The sequence below is a fragment of the Pleurodeles waltl genome, chromosome 9 (genome assembly GCF_031143425.1).
Source record: "Pleurodeles waltl isolate 20211129_DDA chromosome 9, aPleWal1.hap1.20221129, whole genome shotgun sequence".
NCBI classification, from domain to species: Eukaryota; Metazoa; Chordata; class Amphibia; order Caudata; family Salamandridae; genus Pleurodeles; species Pleurodeles waltl.
Window position 1 is genome coordinate 1,027,363,963 of NC_090448.1, and position 21,117 is coordinate 1,027,385,079.

General features: G+C 48.8%; 1 long non-coding RNA gene across 1 annotated transcript in view; it reads left to right on the forward strand.

The window, feature by feature from the left end:
• The window catches only part of LOC138258769 (uncharacterized), a 131,483-nt gene that overhangs the window by 101,098 nt on the left and 9,268 nt on the right, over positions 1-21,117 (forward strand). Inside the window, exon 2 of the long non-coding RNA XR_011198558.1 lies at positions 3,287-3,473. This is a non-coding gene — a long non-coding RNA (uncharacterized lncRNA). The remainder of the gene's footprint in view (positions 1-3,286; positions 3,474-21,117) is intronic.

Genomic DNA, 21,117 nt, shown 5'->3' on the forward strand with positions numbered 1-21,117 from the left:
CTGCTCTAAATACTATTAGTTTCACCACCTCAATGTAGGGGTTTTATTATTGTCACAATTTGATGAAGCATTATGGTGACCCACCTAGAAAAAAGGAAAAAATAATTTTGAGGGTCTGATTTCAAAATTAACAAGCATTAGGCAAAGCTAATAGGTCTCCCCTATACAAAGAGCTATTGGCTTTGGCAGTTTTGTTCCTATGTTGTACACATGTCTAGCTGCTGCCCAGCATGGTTTAAAGTTAGTGGCATAGAGTGTCAGAGTGGAATGGGGAAGTAGAGTGTCATAGAGTGGATTTGTTGGAGTGCCCTACAATGGAGTAGGGTGAGTAGAGTGTTGTAGAGTTGAGTAGAGTGGGGTAGATTGGAGTAGACTGGGGTGAATTAGAGTGGGTGGATTGGAGTGAGGTGGTGTGGACTGAAATGGGGTGGGGTGAATTGGTGAGGTTGAAGCGGAAGTGTGGATTGGATTGGAGTGAGGTGAGTTTTAATTGGGTGGATTGGATTGGGGTGTGGTGGGCTTCAGTGTTATGGATTGGATTGCAGTAGGATGGGGTGGATTGGATTGGATTAGGGTGGGTTGGGTTGGACTGGAGTGGGTTGAATTGAGAGCAGTAGATTGCATTGAGGTGGGGTGGATTGGATTAGAGCAGGGTGAGATGGATTGGATTCTAGTGGGGTGGCATGAACTGGGGTGGAGTGGATTGGATTTGGGGTGGGATGGATTGTAGTGAGGTGCATTGAAGTGTATTGGATTGGTGTTGGGTGGATTGTACTAGGGTGGATTGGAGTGGGGTGTATTGGAATGGGGTGGGGTACGCTGAATTGATTGGATTGGAGTGCAGTGGAATGAACTGGAATTTGGTGGGGTGGACTGGGGTAGAATGGGGTGGATTGGAGTACACTTGGGTGGATTGGAGTGGCGGGAAGTGGACTGAAATGGGGTAGGGTGAATTGGTGTGGGTGGACTGGAAGGGTGGATTGGATTGGAATAGGATGGATTGGAATAGGTTGGCATGGGGTGAATTGGACTGGAGGGGTGTGGACTGGAGTGGGGTGGCCGAATTGGGTGGGTGGGATGGAGTGGGATGGATTTGAGTGGACTTGGTCAGAGTGGGGTGGATTGGATAGAGTTAGGTTGGATTGGATTGAGTAGGGTGGGTTAGAATTGGGTGGATTGGAGTGTTGTGGATTGGATTGGGTGTAGTGGATTGGACTGAGTGTGGTGGTTCAGACTGGGGTGGATGTGATTGGGGTGGATTGCTTAAGGGTGGACAAGATTGAGGTGGGATGGGGTGGATTGGGTTGGGGTGGAGTGGATTGGAGTGTAGTAGGTTGTATTGGTTTGGAATAGGATGGATTGAACTGAAGTGGGATGTGGTGGGGTGGATTGGATTGATGTGGGGTGGATTGGATTGGTGTGGGGAGGATTGGATTAGTGTGGGTGGATTAATTGGAGTGGTGTGGACTGGATTGGAGTAAGGTAGACTAAGATGGTGTGGGGTGGGGTGGATTGGACTGGAGTAGTGTGAATTAATCTGGACTGGATTGGACTATAGTAGGGTGGATTAAAGTGGATTGTATGTGAGTTTGATGCATTGGGGTGGCATGGGTGTATTGGATTGGAATTAGGTGGATTGGGTATCAGGGGACTTGATTGGAGTGGGGTAGGTTGGTTGGATTGGAGTGGGTTTTACTGACGTAGGTTTGATTGGATTGAAGTGGGGTGGGATAGATTGAAGTCAGTTGAATTGGATTGGGGTGGATCGGACTGGAATGGGGTGGATCAAACTGGAGTGGGGTGGGGTGGATTGGATTGGACTGGATTGGGGTGCTTGGATTTGATTGTGTTGAGGCATATTGGATTAGAATGGGGTAGACTGGACTGGGCTTGATTGGGGTGGATTGGTGTGGGGTGGACTAGATTGTAGGGGGGTGGGTTGGAGTCTTATGAATTGGGATGGAGTGGGGTGGATTGGATTGGGGTGACTAGGAGTGGGGCATATTGGTTTGGGTTGTAGTGGGTTATTTGGGATATGATTGGGCAAGTTGGCTGGGTGGGATTGTTTTGGAATAAAGTGCGACAGATTGGAATGGGGCAGATAGACATGGGCTGGAGTGGGGCAGTTTGGAGTGGGACAGATTGTTTTGGAATGAAGTAGGGTAGACTACAGTGGGGCACATAGTTTTGAATTGGAGTGGGGCAGATTGGAGTGGGGCAGAATGTATTAGGGTGGTTTGGAGTGAGGTGGATTGGATTGGAGTTGGGTGGATTGGATGGGAGTTGGGTGGATTGGATAGAAATAGGGTGGATTGGAGTGGGGGTGAATTGAGATGGAGTGCAGTGGATTGGATTTGGGTGAGGTAGACTGAATTTGAGTGGGGTATATTGTTTTGGATTGGAGTGCGGCAGATTGGAGTGGGACAGAGTAGAGCGGGACATATTGTTCTGGATTGGAGTGGGGCAGACTAGAGCAGGTGGGTTGGAGTGGGGTAAATTGCTTTGGATTGAATATGGTGGATTTGAGTGGGACAAGTTGTTTTGGATTGGAGTGGGACGGATTGGAATAGAGCAGAATGTTTTCGATTAAAGTGGGGCAGGTTAGAGTGAGGCAAATTGGAGTGGGGCAGATTGTTTTGAATTGAAGTGGGGCAGATTGTTTTGGATTGGGCAGACTGGAGTGGAGCAGATTGTTTTGGATTTGAGTAGAACAGATTGCTTTGGATTGGAGTCAGGCAGACTTCAGTGGGGAAGATAGGAGTGGGCATACTATTTTTGATTGAAGTGGGGCAGATTGAAATTAGGCAGCTTGTTTTGGATTGGAGTGGGTCACATTGTTTTGGAGTGGAGTAGATTGTTTTGGATTGGAGTGGGGGAACAGGAGGGGGACAGATTAGATTGGGGTGGGATGGAAGGACTGGGGTGAGGTGGGTTGGAGTGGATTGGAGTGGGATGGATTGGTGTGGGGGGCGATAGGGTATATTGTAGTGGGCCGGATTGGAGTGGGGTGAATTGGGATGTACTGCATAATTATGTGTGAAAGCATAATTTCAGACACTACACATAATAAAGAAACAATGTCACTTAGCAATATTTAGAAGAAGATAATTGTCATCTTTTAAGAACAGTTCCCATCAACAAAAATGAAAAATAAATATGAGTGGAAAGTGACAAAAGACAACTTGGCAAAATAAAAAAAATGTTAGCTATAAAAAAAAAGAAAACTTTGCAATTTTGTTTGTCTTGCGAAGTACGTTTCTGACAGTCATAAGCTTTCTGTTTGCAGGGAACTCAAAGTAAAAAAAAGAAAAATAATAATACCTCAATCACGTCAGGAGCAGCGGACCGGCAATACTTAAGCTGAAACAATCAGTGCTTAATCCCTGCTCCACAGGGAAGAACAGAAATGATGCCAGGCCCGCTGTGATGAATTACGAAACTGTAGAGAAGTGTGCCATGCAAGCCAACAAATTGTAAGTGTTAGACTTGGCATCCTTGGCGTGGTCTCCCCTAACTTTTTGCCTCTGTTTTACAGGTTGTGGATGCGTGCTGGATTCTGTTTTTGCTGTTTTTGTTACTCTGGGCACTTTACCACTGCTAACCAGTCCTAAAGTGCAAGTGCTTCTATGTAAAATGTATATGTAATTGGATTTCCATGATTGGCATATTTGATTTACTGGTAAGTCCCTAGTACAGTGCACTAGAGGTGCCCAGGGCCTGTAAATCAAATGCTACTAGTGGACCTGCAGCATTGATTATGCCACCCACACTAGTAGCCCTGTAAACATGGTTCAGACCTGCCACTGCAGTGTTTGTGTGTGCAGTTTTAAACTGCCAATTCGACTTGGCAAGTGTGCTCACTTGCCAGGCCTAAACATTCTCTTTTCTTACATGTAAGACACCCCTAAGGTAGACCCTAGGTAGCCCCATGGGCATGGTGCAGTGTATGTTTAAGGTAGGATATATACTAATGTGTTTTATATGTCCTGACAGTGAAATACTGCCAAATTCGGTTTTCACTGTTGAAAGGCCTATCTCTCTCATAGGTTAACACGGGGGCTTCCTTTAAACATGATTAAAGCGTAGATTCCCTTTAGGAGGGGATAGACATGTGGAGTTTGGGGTCTCTGAACTCACAATTTAAAAATACATATTTTAGTAAAGTTGGCTTTGAGATTGTGGCCCTCATTCTGACCTTGGCGGGCGGCGGAGGCCGCCCGCCAAAGTCCCGCCGTCAGGTTACCGTTCCGCGGTCGAAAGACCGCGGCGGTAATTCTGACTTTCCCGCTGGGCTGGCGGGCGGTCGCCTTCAGGCCGCCCGCCAGCCCAGCGGGAAAGAGGCTTCCACGATGAAGCCGGCTCGGAATCGAGCCGGCGGAGTGGAAGCTGTGCGACGGGTGCAGTTGCACCCGTCGCATATTTCACTGTCTGCGCAGCAGACAGTGAAATACATTTAGGGGCCCTCTTACGGGGGCCCCTGCAATGCCCATGCCAGTGGCATGGGCACTGCAGGGGCCCCCAGGGGCCCCGTGACCCCCCCTACCGCCATCCGGATCCCGGCGGTCGGACCGCCGGGATCTGGATGGCGGTAGGGGGGGGTCGGAATCCCCTCGGCGGCGCAGCAAGCTGCGCCGCCTTGGAGGATTCAATGGGGCGGCGGTACACTGGCGGGAGCCCGCCAGTGTTGCCGGTCCGACCGCGGCTTTACCGCCGCGGTCGGAATCCCCATTGGAGCACCGCCGGCCTGTCGGCGGTGCTCCCGCGGTCCTCCGCCCTGGCGGTCTTTGACCGCCAGGGTCAGAATGACCGCCTGTGTGTTTCAAAATGCCACTTCTAGAAAGTAGGCATTTTCTTGCTTAAACCATTCTGTGACTCTGCCTGTTTGTGGATTCCCTGTCTGGGTCAGTTTGACAGTTGGGCTATTAGCACCTCTTTCTAGACAGTGACACAAAGGAAGCTGGGGTGTAGCTTACATATCCTGATGAGCCATCTGTGCTAGGAAGGAGGGGAGGAGTGGTCACTTACACCTGAAAGGACTGTGCCTGCCCTCACACAATGCAGTCTCCAACCCCCTGGTGTGTGTCTGGGGCCTGGCCTGGGCAAGGCAGGATTTCAAAAACAAGAGAGACTTTCCTTTGCAGTAGGCTACTTCAAAGGCAGAACTGGGTATAAGAAGGGCACCCAAACCCCTGAAAATTAGATCACTTCTGGAAATCAAGAGGAACCTCTGCCAAGGAGAAGAGCTGAAGATCTGAGGAGAAGTGCTGCCCTGCCTGTGACTGTTCTTTGTGGAGCTATCCTGCAGTTGCTGCTTCTGCCTGTGCAAGGGGACAAAGACTGGAATTTGTTGTGCATTCCTGCTTGTGAAGGAATCTCCAAGAGCTTGTCCTGAGCTTGCCTCCTGTTGTTGAAGTCTCAGGGCCATCAAAGACTTCCCCTGCCAGCACCTGGACTCTCTGCTGAGACTCCTGCCCTACAAAGTGGTGCTGTATCCAGTCCCTTAGGCCTTGAAAGGTGAAGCTGGCACTGAAAATCCATGTAGAGACCGCTGTGCAGGGACATTTTTTACGCACCTTCCGAGACGTGGCTGAGAAACGACACGCCACCGACCTCGCGGCTGAAATCTATGCTTCACCTGCATCGCGGCTGGAAGATCAATGCATGTGGCTGGAGAAACGAGGCACAACACCAACTGAAGGAGGCTGATAACGTCGCAACCCACATAGCGCGGTTTCGCTGATACCGTGCAGCAGACTTTTCAAGGCAAGCCTTGCTGGGCACGGAAAAACAACGCAAAGCCTGCCCGGACCTGAGGGTGCTTGTCCGGATCGATGCATCATTCTCCTGCAGAGAGAAGAAACAACGCACACCGATCCGACCGGAGGAGGAAAGACACACGGTCTCGCTTTCAGGTGAGAAATCGACGCATCAGTGCAGGGTTATTTTGACGCTACCCAAGTACTTTTGAACGCTAATAGTGTTATTATTATTTTCTCAAGGATTTAAGACTCTTTTTGCTTTTTAATTTATAACTTGACTTGTGTATGGTGGATTTTTGTTGTTTTGGTCTTGTTTTGTTTAGATAAATATTTCTTATTTTTCTAAACCTGTGGTGTGTCATTTTGTAGTGTTTTCACTGATTTACTGTGTGTGTTGGTACAAATACTTTACACCTAGACTCTGAAGTTAAGCCTGCCTGCTCGTGCCAAGCTACCAAGAGGGTGAGCAGGGGTTAGCTGAGGGTGATTCTCCTTTACCCTGACTAGAGTGAAGGTCCTTGCTTGGAAAGGGGGTAACCCGACTACCAACCAAAGACCCCATTTCTAACAGTAAGCGACAGGTGGGTTCCATGCCCTTTACTACACACAACAGTCTTAAAAGTGTGATACATTTGATAGCGCATGCACTTGAAGGCTCAACCCTAAAAATGGTGCATGAAGAGTAGCTGACAAATTGCTGAAAGACACAGTAGATGACCACCTTTGATGGTGGGAGGTTGACCTTCAGCAGTATTAGAAGAAGGTTTAGAAATAAGACTGAAACAAATAATAGCATTTTAGACCAAGGCACATGAATTATAGGCATCATGACCATATTGTAATTGCTACAGTGAATATCACCCACAAGTGGGCACCTGTGTGTAGGGTTGTGCACAAGTTTCCCTAGATCTAGAGTACTACATGGGTCTAACAACTAAACAACCAGACTGCAATCAGTTGTCTCTGCCAAAACAATCAGGGTGTGAAGAAACATAAAATTAATTCTGAGATAAAACCAGATAATATTGACCGAAAATTAGAAGCACAGCCAGAAAGGAAGCTAAACCTGAAATGTTCTCATACCTTGGCGCTTACTGCCTCTCCAATTGTTTATGCCAATAAGAACCTAGAGGTGACAAACATCCTTGTAACTGTCTTTTTACCTATCTAATTTTATGCATGGCCCCAAAAATCATCTGCCCCTGCCTTCTACTGCTACACAGTCCCAGAGAGGAGTAATGAGGGATCCATTAACAACATGGCCTCTGTTATGTATTCTGTCCATTGTCCAAAATGAAAAAAATACTTTACCTTGCATCCTTGACAAAACCTCCAGCACAAGAAAGAGGATCTCTATGAGTGTAAGACATAAAAATATAATAATTGGAGTAAAATTAATCAAGCATAAAATCCATGGTAGTGGTGTGCCAAGGTTCTGTAATAACTGGCAGGCATGACAGTAAACCATAAGGTACAGCACTTTTGTGACCACTGAAAGAAGCACAGGAGAATAGTATTACTTGATGACTGGCTCCAGCCCAGTCATGGGCATTGCTAAAGCTTCTTTTTGAAGAACGTCTTTGGAAATAAAAAAAAATACCTTTCTGTATAATGTTTAATTTGCTTTATGTGGCAAGGCTCGTATCAACATGTAACAATTCTACATCTTTGGTAGACGTGTTGTCACTGACAGAATCATTTTCAAGAATATATTACAATGTGAGGATTAGTCCAGTGGACAGTATTATATTCTGAGTATTTGTTGGAAAGTGGGTCATTAGTTGTGTGGCCTGCACAAGTAATGGGTCCGCACACAACCACCACTGGGAACCAAACACCCCATTGTAGTGCTTGACTCTCATACAGTAGCACTGCAGAGCAGTCCAAGGCTTACTCAAGGGAAGTGGTGTGGGATAGTCATCCCCATTCACAAGCACACAAGCTTGACACTCAATAAATGATCGTCCATTCTCTGCTTTTTCTTTTGATAAAGTAAAAGTTAATTTTTTACACACATGCACTACTCAGTACTATGCAACACTTTACAAATATAAACAAATTGATGGAATTACCCTTGGATGACATTGCGTAATCTCTCATATCTCCCCCAGGGGAAATATAATCCAACGACCCACATGACAAAACAATCCCTGGTATTCCAATGCAACATTTGATTGTAATGTCTAGTGAGAGCCCCAAAATCTGGCAAATAAGCACACCTACTGTGTGAAAGAGTGGTTATCAGTCTAATTACACAAATCAGCTTCACAAGAAACATATAGAAACAAGTTTAAATACTTAAAAAGTGAAGATTACTTTTTAATTACTATTAGATTACTTCTTGAGTACCTTGGTTAACCACGTTGTTGAAGTAAGCCTCAGCAAGGTCTACTAGTGCAAGGGGTTCGCCCTTCTCTGCACAAAGTCCTCAGACCATACTGTATAGGAAGAAGTTAGCACAGAAACTCAAATAAGAGACAAAGTTTATTAAACCTCATGAGGTGGAACTACAGTTCAAACAGCACCCTTCAGTAATGTTTGAAGTAGCACACTGAACTAAGAGAGCATGCTCCTTTTATACCCACGCAGGGGCTAAAAGAAGGTGGTACAATTATAGAAGCAAGACTTACATACATGTAAGGTCATATGGAAATGCACAGTCGACAGGTAGGAAGAGCTAACAGTTTCAAGGACTAGTTGACACATTACTGTCTGTTACTGATTACTAACAGCTGCAGATCTTACTGGGCATGTGCGAAAGTGGGAGATGCTAAATATAACTTGTCACTAGACAGATTTTCAAGAGTAGTTAACAGAAAGGTAGGACAGAGCACATGGCAACGCATAGCAGAGAAAATGGCTGCCATGAATACAAAATGGATTCCGCCAAATGTTCACAATAGTTGCTAAATACAAGATGTCTTCTGCTAATGCTTAATCTAATCGCTATCAAGTTACAATAACGTGTAACATCATACTCTTGATTAACCTGGTGTAATACCATCCTACACCCCTAGAGGGTGCAGTCCCACAAAGATCAAAAATTCAAAGAGGCTTATGTTTGCCACTATGTTGGAACCCTTGAGAGGATGTGATTCCATTGCACCACCCAAGCTAGGGTAAGGATACAAACGTTGCATTGGGGGGGATGGTGCACTGTTCCTGCAGCTCCCCTTGGCAATGGGCGCTTGGTTGGTGGTGACCTTATCCTCCTGGGACCACAATGAGCTAAGCACACAGCTCAGAATGACATTTGGCCTTGCAAGGCCTTGTAGGACATATGCATTTCTAATGAGCGTCTCTCCCACTGTGCCAGGGAGAGACGCTTTGCTTCCTTCAATGCGCCTTCTGTCACTGCGTTCCTCTTGGTTTGGGGAGTGTCTGGTCCCACTCGGGCACCCCCTGAATGCTAGCTTCATTGAAGGGCAGAGCTTGAAGCCTACCCCCGGCTGCCCTCGTGTTTGGGTGGGGAGGTCCGGTTACTCCCGGACACCCCTGTTATACATTTGCTTGGTGGAGGGCAGAGCGGGAAGCCCACCCCAGCGGCTCACTTGCTGGGGGGGTGTCTGGCCCCACCCGGACAACCCCGTCAGGTGAGTGCTGTTGGGAAGTGACTCAGGGAACCAACCCCCGGCCGCTCCCACTGGCTCCTTGCATGGCCAGCACCTCCAGGTGCTGCTGTGTGAGCCAACACTTCTCTTGTTACCTGCGGGCAGATGTGTGCTGCTGTCGCAGCCATCAGGGCCACCTGGAGGAGTGCAACGGCACTCCACCCACCTCCTCTGTTGCATTGGGGCCCCCGGATGGGGTTTGAAGCCCCTCCTAGACATTCCGGGAAGCGTGACGGCCTCTTCATGGGGCCAGGGGATGAGGTCTGGGGCCCTTTTCTCCACTTTTAATGGGGGCACAACGGCGCCCCATGACTTCCTCTTCTGGGTGGGGCCCCGGGATGGGGTCCAGGGTCTGGCTCCATTTTTCACAGGGAGCACGATGATGCTCCCTGGCTTGATCTTCGGCCGCGAGCACTCCCTCAGCCGTCAGCCATCAGCCATCTTTGTGGGGGACATGACTCTTGCCATTGCCACGGGGAGCACGATGACGCTCCCTTCCTTCCTTTGCTGTGGAGCCCCAGGAGGGGGTCCAGGGCCAGCCTAGGTCCTCTTCATGGGGGTCGCGACAGCGGCCCCCCACCTTTACTTCATTTTGGAGGCAGCCCCCGGCCCACCCCGGAGGCATCGCCTGGAGCAGCAGTGGTGCCCCGCGTGCTATGTCACTCACTCTGGGATAGGTCAAAGGTCACAGACATGCTCCTTGAGATATCTCGGCCCCCTAAGGGCCGATTTTGATGATTCTTGTAAAGTTTCACTCCTGGTTATGAGCCCTTGCCAGGAGCTCTCTCCCTAGGCCTTCTGGCCTAAAAGGGTCCCAGATTATACAGAACCAATCCCACTGACTCCCTGCACCAGCTTTCCTTCTGGGGTCCTCCTTTTCTTCTGGGATGTGGGCTTCCCTTGCGCTAGCCCAGCCTTTCCCCAAACTATTCATCAGGGGGAGTAAGGGGGCCAGCTTACCTGGCCCTGGCATGCACCTCACTGGGCCTGAAGTCCTACAGGGGCAGAGTCCCTTCACCAGGGGGTAGTCAGGGTGTTCTTCTTTCCAGTTGTCTATGATGCCTGTCTGCAGTCTCAGTGTCCAGCAGTGAAGCAAAGCCAATAGAGAGAGCTCTCTCTTGTGCAGGACCTTTTACGTGGGGACAGAAGTGTCCAGCAGGCCTGCACCTCTGGCCAATCCAGACATGCCACATCAATTCCTTGCCCCTTTCCCCTCCTTCCAGCACCATCTGCTGGGATAGCTCAAAATGGTGTCGTCCAGGAGCTTGGGCCAAATGTGCTCTGAAACTGAGCCCCTCCTTCCTAACATCCCTTTCTGGGCTTCTCCACCCATTACCTGGCAGGAACTGACAGCTGGCTGATTGATGCAAGGCCCTGCTCAGGCAGTAATCGACCCTAATCCTGAGCTGAGTCAGAGAAAGATGATATTCCTGGATGACCCTTAAGTTGTACATCCATGCTTTTAAAACCTACTGAATCATTCTTTTCATACAAGTTAATGTGTACATTGGTGTGACTCTGTGGGCCCTAGGGGACCTTGGTTATGCCCTAGACCACTGTTTCCTATTGACATTGAATGGAGCGTCCCTACAGTGAAAAGACAGCAAGCACACTCATGTTGACATGTACTGGAGTGCTCCTACAGTAAAAATACAGTAAGCACGCTGACTATCCCTCCTCTGTGTACACCCATCTCATGAGGCTTACTGCAGGTCACCACCTTCTCAACATAGTCCCTTCTGCACCAAGCTCCCTAAGCACAGTTCTTGGGATGCGCATGCCAGGAACCCTCCCCACGCAGCCCTTACATGGGTGCACATGCGTGTGCACACATGATCCCGTTTAACCAGCCCAGGGCCTCCTACTCTTGCTTCACCACAGCAGGCTTTCCTTGGCAAGGCGTCACCGGCGGTCACACACGCAGTCCATTTCACCATGAGTTTACTGTGGTGGAGTCTCTGACTAGGAGGCTCCCTCACATTTAAAGGTCAAAAACCGGGTGGTCAAAAAGCAAAAAATCAGGGCGGACCAGATGGTCAGAATCGTCCTCTCACAGTATTACTTTTTCTTTCCTCAAGATAGGAATGTGAATGGACATCAACTATAAACAAAACATACTTTTGCAGTCAGAAATGTATAAATGGCAAACTGGTGGAGCGGGTAAACTCAGTTAGAAGCCTCCTTTTGCTAAAGTGCAATATACAAGATTAGTTGGGAAATGCAAATTTGAAAGGATTTCTTTGCAGCTAAAAGTGGATGGCTCCTCTCATTACTTGCAGTCTTTACAGTTAATAATTATTAATCCATCACAGATGACTGTTGATCACAGACATATACAGAATGCAACATACAGTGCAAAAGTGAAACAGATTATTGGACCTGTATCTGTAATAAAACCACAGGACAAGTACAAGTTCAAAACATTCCTATAGGGAAAACATCAACTGCAGACGGTGGCGTATTCCTTATCTACGAATCTGGTTGATCACCCCACTAAATCTGGAAAATCCACTTGGCAAAAACTATTGTGAAGGGAAAGAACACAGTCAACAGCAGCAACCCATTTTTGCATACATTTGGAGAAAATGCAGTCCAACACAACCCCAAAATTCTCCAAGCAAAGATCTATTTATTTGTGGTACACAACATTTGTACATTCCAACATCTGGTGATAACTCTGGGAGCTATCTCGGATGCTGACTGGATACTCAGACCAAGGCAGTTATGAATTATGCATCCATGAGACGCTCAGCATCAGCAAATCATCTAATAATCCAAAGCTGGAAAGAAAGTCTTGTCAGTGTTGGACACTGTAGAGCCAAATACAAGAATTTGCACTTCCGTCACCATCCAAAAAATGCAAGTAGTGCTAGAGCTTTATCGAACTAGAACCAAATTGCAGACTGAAGGACTGGTGTAGGACATGCCACAGCCAACCTGCAAAATTGCACCACAAGCTTTAATTGAGTGGTAATATCATGTTCGCTATGAGAGTTCCAGTTCCATTGCAAAGGCTGCTTCTTTTCTATTCAGAACCAGTGACCTATGGTTTTGCTCACTGGGTATTGCTTAGGCAATGCACTAGAACGTACCTGCATTACTTGGATAACATATGCTATGTAGGATGCTTGATTTGATTTTTTTTCAAAATGTTAGCCTTTTGTGGTCTGCAATTCTCCAGAAGACACATGGAGCAAGGGGCATGGCAAATACATTGGGCTGAACTCTGTGGACCTTCTATCCCATTGTAGTCCTGTGTGCCTGCAGACCCATAAATGAAATCTAGGAACATAGAGAAGAGAACACAGGTGGCAGACACAGACAGAGACTCAAATTTCCTCAATTAGAGTGGAATCCAAAGGTGATGAGTGGAGCTCCGAGGACAAGATGGCGCCTGCTGAGAATTGAAAAGCTGAGAGACGGTGAATCGGCCGCCACATAGCTGCAACGTTTCAGATTGCTAATGTGTGGCATTTTTGTGGTTTCAGCCTGTGTATGAGTGGGATCCTACTGTTAAGAGTGGCACTTTGAGTTACTTTCTCGCAAGTAAAACAAAGCAGAAACTTGCATTTTAGTGCATTTCTGTTAGTTTACCACTATTATATATAGTCATTAACATATCAGTTACAGCAAAGGCCTAGAAGATCATAAAATGCATAGAAAAGAAAACATGATCGTCTTACAGGTTAGAAGTCATGCAAAACTACTGCCTGGCCTGTGAATACTGAAATTAGGGGAAATCAACAGCCCCGATACTAATTCCAACACACTGCAGGATGAATAAGTTTGCAGTCAGCAACAAAATGTTATGTTTACCTCAATTAAGCGGATATGTAGCAATGCGATTCCTCCTACTGGCTATGGGAAAGGAAGAGTGTATTAACACCCTAGAAAGATAGATGCAACATATATTGCTGCAATCAACAAAGCCTACACTTGAATCAGCTAGGATATGCACGTGGGCTTGCCTTTCAAAAATCTTTTGATGACATTGGTAAATGGTTTACGTTTGTTCCTCCTTGGGGTGGTTTCCTTACCACCTTGGGCATCGCCCGTAAAATGGTGAATCAGCTAGGATATGCACGTGGGCTTGCCTTTCAAAAATCTTTTGATGACATTGGTAAATGGTTTACGTTTGTTCCTCCTTGGGGTGGTTTCCTTACCACCTTGGGCATCGCCCGTAAAATGGCTAATTGCACTTTTGCCTATAAGTTTGACTGCCAGAGAACTTCTTTTTCCTTTTGTGCGCTTCTTCACGCTGATGCTCATGGCGGAATTATCGCTGTGAATCGGCTCACTTATGTGAAACTGTTTTTCTTTTAATTTTCAATTAATGTGGCAAGAAAAGTCCAGTTAGGAGTTTACAACGCTAATCGCGCTAACTCTAGCAAATGCAAGACCTATTGCATTGCAAATGCTTGTTTATTTAGCGCTAATTCAACAATATAGGGCTTTTAGACAAGCATACAGTTACATTACACAAAGTGATATTTATTTTACAGGTATGGGGAAATTAAGTGATTTGGCCAGAAACACCAAAGGTTGTTGAGCAGAGGCTGGGACTCGGACCTGGTCCCCCAGTATCAAAGGCGGCAGCTGTAGCCGTAATCCAACATCGTCTTTGCTGTTTGTGACTGGCCTATAAAGTTGCTCCAGCTGTAATAGAAATCTAGTCTAGACAGCAGCGTGCGTATAGATAAAAACTGACTTGCCTCAAAGTTCACAATAGACAAAATGTCAAGCTGAATATAAATAGTGCACCTATAACGCCCTTTACTGTTGCTTATTTTCTTTTTTTCTTATGTCTGCTTCTACTTCTTTCACCATGAGCTGGGGGCACCCTCTATACTGCTATGATTAATGGACCAATTGGGTATTATAATAAATTGCATTAATATGTGTGTATTAAATAAATTGTTAAATAGTTGAAAGCATCGTGAAGTAAAGGAACATATATGATGGAATGTTTGAGTTGTTTGCGGATAACGTTAGAGTACATTATTAAGAAACAGCTTTTTATCAATTAAATAAAAACACTTCAAGTGCTCAACACAGCAGAGTTTGCAGAGCTATTGCAGTCACGTAGCCCGCATGGCCACTAAAATGGCTTTTTCAGTCTATTCTTTCCTCACATTTTTGCAATTGTTTTAACAGTAATGCGGTCCTTTTTATTTATGATAGACGTCTGTTCTCTCTGTAATGTTACATAGTTGCTTTCTGTTGCAAACAATTTTTTTTTAAGTCATAACTTTTCGTATTGGAGAGTTGACCTCCCCGAGCGCCTTCCTTACTCACTGCTGCTGAAGTGAGTTATGAGTTATCTGACTGTGCTCCCCGTGGTGCACTGTAACTGTCCTGCCACATGCTTCCTGCTCGACCACCTCCACACAGTATACTCTGGAGTAGAAAAAGCAGTAACATGTATGGTGAGTGAGCAACGTGGGCCTGGATATAACAACAGAAGACTGGATTCGGCACACTTGAAATTGCTGCTCACTCGTGGACGCCGTCGCAGGATCCATGTATTTATTTTTTGTTGAAGAGTTTAAGCTGCGCTCTGCATGGGGCATTGAAACTAAATAAACAAAGGGTCATATTTATACCCCATTTGTGTCGAATTTGAGTCATTTTTTGACGCAATTTCGGATCAAAATGAACTCCATATTTATATTTTGACGTTAGACCCGTCTAAAGTCAAAATATTGGAGTTTGCACAATTTTTTAGATGTGTGAAGCTACCTTGCGTCAATGAGATGCAAGGTAGGCATTCCCATCTAAAAAATGGTGCTAGCCCCTTATTTATCTCCCAATGCTAAAATGACGTGCGGGTGGGAGGAGGGGCTAAATAATGGAGAAAAGCTTGCTTTGCACCATTATTTTACACCTGGGTCAGAATAGGGGTTAAGGGACCTATGGACCCATTTCTATGGTTAAGCACCATGGATTGGGTCCACAGGTGCTCTCCTCAAGACCCAGGAAGACCTCTACCCACACCAGAGGGACACCGGAGGATGCGGGACCCCATCCCAGGCAAGTGGGGTAAGTATAGGTAAGTATTTAAAAAAAAAAAAAAAATGCCAAATCAAATCAAATCAAATCATTAACATTTATAAAGCGCGCTACTCACCCGTGCGGGTCTCAAGGAGCTAGGGCGCTAGGGGGGCTGCTCGAAAAGCCAGGTCTTGAGGAGTCTCCGGAATGGGGAGTGGTCCTGGGTGGTCCTGAGGCTGGTGGGGAGGGTGTTCCAGGTCTTGGCTGCCAGGTAGGAGAAGGACCTCCCACCCGCCGTGGAGCGGCGGATGCGAGGGACGGCAGCGAGCGTGAGGCCAGAGGAACGGAGGAGACGGGTGGGGGCGTAGAAGCTGAGGCGACGGTTGAGGTATTCCGGTCCCTTGTTGTGGAGGGCTTTGTGTGTGTCGGTGAGAAGTCGGACAGTGATCCTTTTGCTGACTGGGAGCCAATGCAGGCGTCTCAGGTGTGTGGAGATGTGGCTGTTGCGGGGTACGTCGAGGATGAGGCGGGCCGAGGCGTTTTGAATACGTTGCAGGCATTTTTGGAGTTTAGCGGTGGTCCCAGCATAAAGGGTGTTGCTGTAGTCCAGGCGGCTCGTGACGAGGGCGTGGGTCACGGTTTTTCTGGTGTCAGCGGGGATCCAGTGGAAGATCTTGCGGAGCATGCGGATGGTGAGGAAGCAGGCGGAGGACACAGCGTTGACTTGTTTGGTCATGGTGAGAAGAGGGTCCAAGATGAAGCCGAGGTTGCGGGCGTGGTCTGAGGGGGTCGGTGCTATGCCAAGGGCCGTGGGCCACCAGGAATCGTCCCATGCGGTCGGGGTGTTGCCGAGGATGAGGACTTCCGTTTTGTCCGAGTTCAGCTTTAGGTGGCTGAGCCTCATCCAATCTGCGATGTCCTTCATGCCGTCTTGTAGGTTGGTCTTAGCGCTGGCGGGGTCCTTGGTGAGGGAGAGTATAAGTTGGGTGTCGTCGGCGTAGGAGGTGATGATGATGTTGTGCTTGCGTACGATGTCGGCGAGGGGGCTCATGTAGACATTGAAGAGTGTTGGGCTGAGTGAGGAGCCTTGAGGTACGCCGCAGATGATCTCGGTGGGGTCTGAGCGAAAAGGTGGGAGGTAAACTCTTTGAGAGCGGTTTGAGAGGAAGGAGGCGATCCAGTCCAGGGCCTGGCCTTGGATCCCGGTGGAGCGGAGGCGGGTTATTAGGGTGCGGTGACAGACGGTGTCGAAGGCAGCCGAGAGGTCGAGGAGGATGAGGGCGACTGTTTCACCGTTGTCCATCAGGGTTCTGATGTTGTCTGTGACTGAGATGAGGGCGGTTTCAGTGCTGTGGTTGGTTCGTGTTAGACCTGACAGCCTTAGGGTAGTCACCCCTAACTTTTTGCCTGCCTCCCTCCACTTTGTGGATACTGTTTTTGCTGGTTTTTAGACTCTGCGCACTTTACCACTGCTAACCAGTGCTAAAGTGCCTATGCTCTCTCTCTGTAAACATGGTAACTTTGGATCATACCTGATTGAACTATTTAATCTACTTATAAGTCCCCAGTAATGTGCACTCCAGGTGCCTAGGGCCTATAGATTAAACGCTACTAGTGGACCTGCAGCACGGATTGTGCCACCCACTTAAGTAGCCCCTTTTCCTTGTCTCAGGCCTACCATTGCTAGGCCTGTGTGGGCAGTTTCACTGCCACCTCGACTTGGCATTTAAAAGTACCTGCCAAGCATAGAGCTCCCCTTTTTCTACATATAAGTCACCCTTAATGTGTGCCCTGGGTATCCCCTAGAGCAGGGTGCTGTGTAGGTAAAAGGCAGGACATGTACCTGTGTAGTTATATGTCCTGGTAGTGTAAAAAACCCTCAATTCGTTTTTGCACTGCTGTGAGACCTGCTCCCTTCATAGGCTAACATTGGGGCTGCCCTCATACACTGTTGAAGTCGCAGCTGCTGATCTGAAAGGAGCAGGGAGGTCATATTTAGTATGGCCAGAATGGTAATACAAAATCCTACTGACTGGTGAAGTCGGATTTAATATTACTCTTCTAGAAATGCCACTTTTAGAAAGTGAGCATTTCTTTGCACTTAAATCCTTCTGTGCCTTACAATCCACGTCTGGCTAGGTTTAGTTGACAGCTCCTTGTGCATTCACTCAGACACACCCCAAACACAGGGTACTCAGCCTCACTTGCATACATCTGCATTTTGAATTGGTCTTCCTGGGCTGGGAGGGTGGAGGGCCTGCTCTCACACAAAGGACTGCCACACCCCCTACTTGGACCCTGGCAGACAGGATTGAACTGAAAGGGGACCTGGTGCACTTCTTAGCCACTCTTTGAAGTCTCCCCCACTTCAAAGGCACATTTGGGTCTAAAACCGGGCCTCTGCCCTACCTCATCAGACACTTGCTGGAGAAGAAACCTGAACCAGAAACTACATCCTGCCAAGAAGAACTGCCTGGCTGCTCAAAGGACTCACCTGTCTGCTTTCTACAAAGGACTGCTGTCTTGCTGTTGCCCTGCTGCCTTGCTGAACTCTTGTCTGGCTGTGAAAGTGCTCTCCAAGGGCTTGGATAGAGCTTGCCTCCTGTTCCTTGAAGTCTCAGGACCAAAAAGACTTCTTCCTTTCACTTGGACGCTCCGTGCGCCGAAAATTTCGACGCACAGCTTGTTTCGCGGCGAGAAAAACGCCGCACACCGACGCTGATCAACGCGACGCTCTCGGGACGATCGAGACTTCGACGCACAACCTCGCAAGGACAACGCCGCCCGACTTTCCAGGAGAAATCGACGCGACGCCTACCGTCAACGCGAAACTTTGACGCACGGCCTCGCAAGGACAACGCCGCCCGACTTCTGAGGAGAAATCGACGCGACGCCTGCCGTGAGACCAAAATTTCGACGCACGACCTCGCAAGGACAACGCCGCCCGACTTCCAAGGAGAAATCGACGCGACGCCTACCGTGAGATCGAAACTTCGACGCGCAGTCCTGCAGAACGACGCGCAGCCGGAAAACAAGTAGGAGAATCCACGCACAGACCCGGGACATCTGGTAATCCCCGCGATCCACGAAAAGAGACTGTCTGCGCGCCGGAAAACGACGCCCGACTTCCCCGCGGGGAAAAGAACGACGCAAGTCTTTGTGTGCTGAGGAGAAATCGACGCACACACCCTTTTTCCACGCACCCCTTTTCCTGTGGCCCTCTGGGGAGATTTCCCACCAGAAACCAGGTACTTTGTGCTTGAAAGACACTTTATTGCATTCTAAAGACTTAAGACACTTTATACCACTTCCCTGTGATATTTCTACAATTTTCCATTTGCAACTTTATTCTTTTTGACCTACAATTATCCTGATAAATATTATATATTTTTCTAAACACTGTGTGGTGTATTTTTGTGGTGCTATATGGTGGTATTGTATGATTTATTGCACAAATACTTTACACATTGCCTTCTGAGTTAAGCCTGACTGCTCGTGCCAAGCTACCAGAGGGTGGGCACAGGATAATCTTGGATAGTGTGTGACTTACCCTGACTAGAGTGAGGGATTTTGCTTGGACAGAGGGTAACCTGACTGCCAACCAAAAACCCCATTTCTAACAGTTCGGAATCCGGTTTGTGAAGGGTCGAGAAGGTTGTTGTATTCCAGGAAGTTGGTAAGCTGTTTGTTGACGGTCTTCTCTATTACCTTGGCAGGGATGGGGAGGAGCGAGATGGGGCGGAAGTTTTTCAGGTCGCTTGGGTCAGCCGTAGGTTTCTTTAGTAGGGCGTTGACTTTGGCGTGTTTCCAGCTTTCGGGGAAGGTAGCAGAAGAAAATGAAGAGTTGATGATGGCCTGGAGGTGCGGGGCGATGATGTCGTCGGCTTTATTGAAGATGAAGTGAGGGCAGGGGTCCGATGGGGCGCCGGAGTGGATAGAGTTCATGGTGGTTTTGGTTTCTTCAGTGTTGATGTGGGTCCAGGCGTTGAGGGTGATGGCCGGGGGTGTGGGTTCGGTGATGCTTGGTTGGGTCTGGTGTCCGAAGCTGTAGTGGAGGTCGGTGATCTTGCGATGGAAGAAGGTGGCGAGGGAGTTGCACAGGTCTTGTGAGGGCGTGACGGCGTTGGCGTTGGCATTGGGGGTGGAGAACTCTTTAACAATGCTGAAAAGTTCTCTGCTGTTGTGGCTGTTTTTGTCCAGTCTGTCGGTGAAGAAATTCCTTTTGGCTGCGCGGATCAGGTGGTGGTGTTCGCGGGTCGCGTTCTTGAGGGCGATCATGTTGTCAGCGGTGTGGTCCTTGCGCCAGGTTCTCTCGAGGGCGCGACAGGTTTTCTTCGATTCCTTAAGGGTGTCAGAGAACCAGAGAGGTTTTTTGGTGTTGGCCTGTCGATGCGTGCGTCTGAGGGGTGCAAGGTTGTCTGCGCAGTTGGTGATCCAGTTCGTGAGGCTGAGGGCTGCGTCGTTGGTGGTGAGGGTGGGTTGGTTGATGGTGAGTGCGGAGAAGAGCTGTTCTTCGGGGATTTTGTTCCACTGTCGACGAGGGATGGGTTGAGTGCGGAGGTGGCGGGTCTCTCGTCGGAATGTGAAATGGACACAGCTGTGGTCGGTCCAGGGTAGAGCGGAGGCGTGGCTGAAGGAGACGTGTTTGCTGGCAGAGAAGATGGGGTCAAGCGTGTGTCCGGCGATGTGGGTGGCGGTGTTCACCAGTTGCTTGAGGCCGAGGTTGGCGAGGTTGTCGAGCAGAGCGGTGGTGCTGGGGTCGTTGTTCTGTTCCAGATGGAAGTTGAGGTCGCCTAGGAGGATGTAGTCCGGCGAGGCGAGGGCGTGCGGGGAGACGAAGTCGGCGATGGATTCGCTGAAAGGGGCGCGCGGTACGGGGGTACGGTAGACGAGGGATCGTCTGAGGGTGGTCCTGGGGTCGGTGCGAATCTGGAACTGCAGGTGTTCAGCGGCGAGGGGGGTGTCTTCGGTGGAGGTGGTGACGCTGATGGAGTCTTTGAAGACGATGGCGATTCCACCTCCTGGAAATATTGTAGCCTTCGGGGATGGCAGTGGCGATGTCAGGGGCCGAGGAGGCGTTCATCCAGGTCTCCGTGATGAAGGCGACGTCCGGTGCTGTGGAGTCCAGGAGGTCCCAGAGTTCAACGGCGTGCTTGTGGATGGATCGAGCGTTGACCAGGATGCACTTGAGGTGGTTGATGGCACGTGGGCTGGTGGTCGTGGTAGTTGCGTGGTGGAAGATGCGTTTGCAGGAGTGGCAGGTGAAGGGTCCATGGGTGCGTTTGGGGTGCACTTGGAAGCAGGTGTTGGAGCGCACTGGGTTGAGGGCGTGGAGGGTGGTGGGGTCGTAGCGGAGCAGCGGGGTTTGGGAGAGCTTGGAACCAGGGGTCGTGGCTCTGGGCGCGGGCCAGGCGCGGACGGACGCAGACGGGCTTGCCTCTGGCGCGCCTCCGGCCGCCATAAGAGGGAGGGGTCAGCTGGGGGCGAATGGGAGCTGGGGGGGGCGTGTAGGAGGTGGCGGCGGGAAAGCGGAAGGGAGGGGGGGACAGGTAGAGGGAGAAGAGCTGGGGGAGGGGGGTTTAAGGGTGGTGGGGGGTGGGGGGTGAGTTTTAGGAAGTTTAGGAGTTTAGGGAGAGAGATAGGAGTATGGTTGGGAAGATAGGGCAGGGGGGGTTGTAGAGGTGGGTGAGGGTGAGAGGTAGAGAGAAAGGATAGGAAGAAAGGGGTGGTAACGAAGGGGGTGGTGAGTGGGGGGG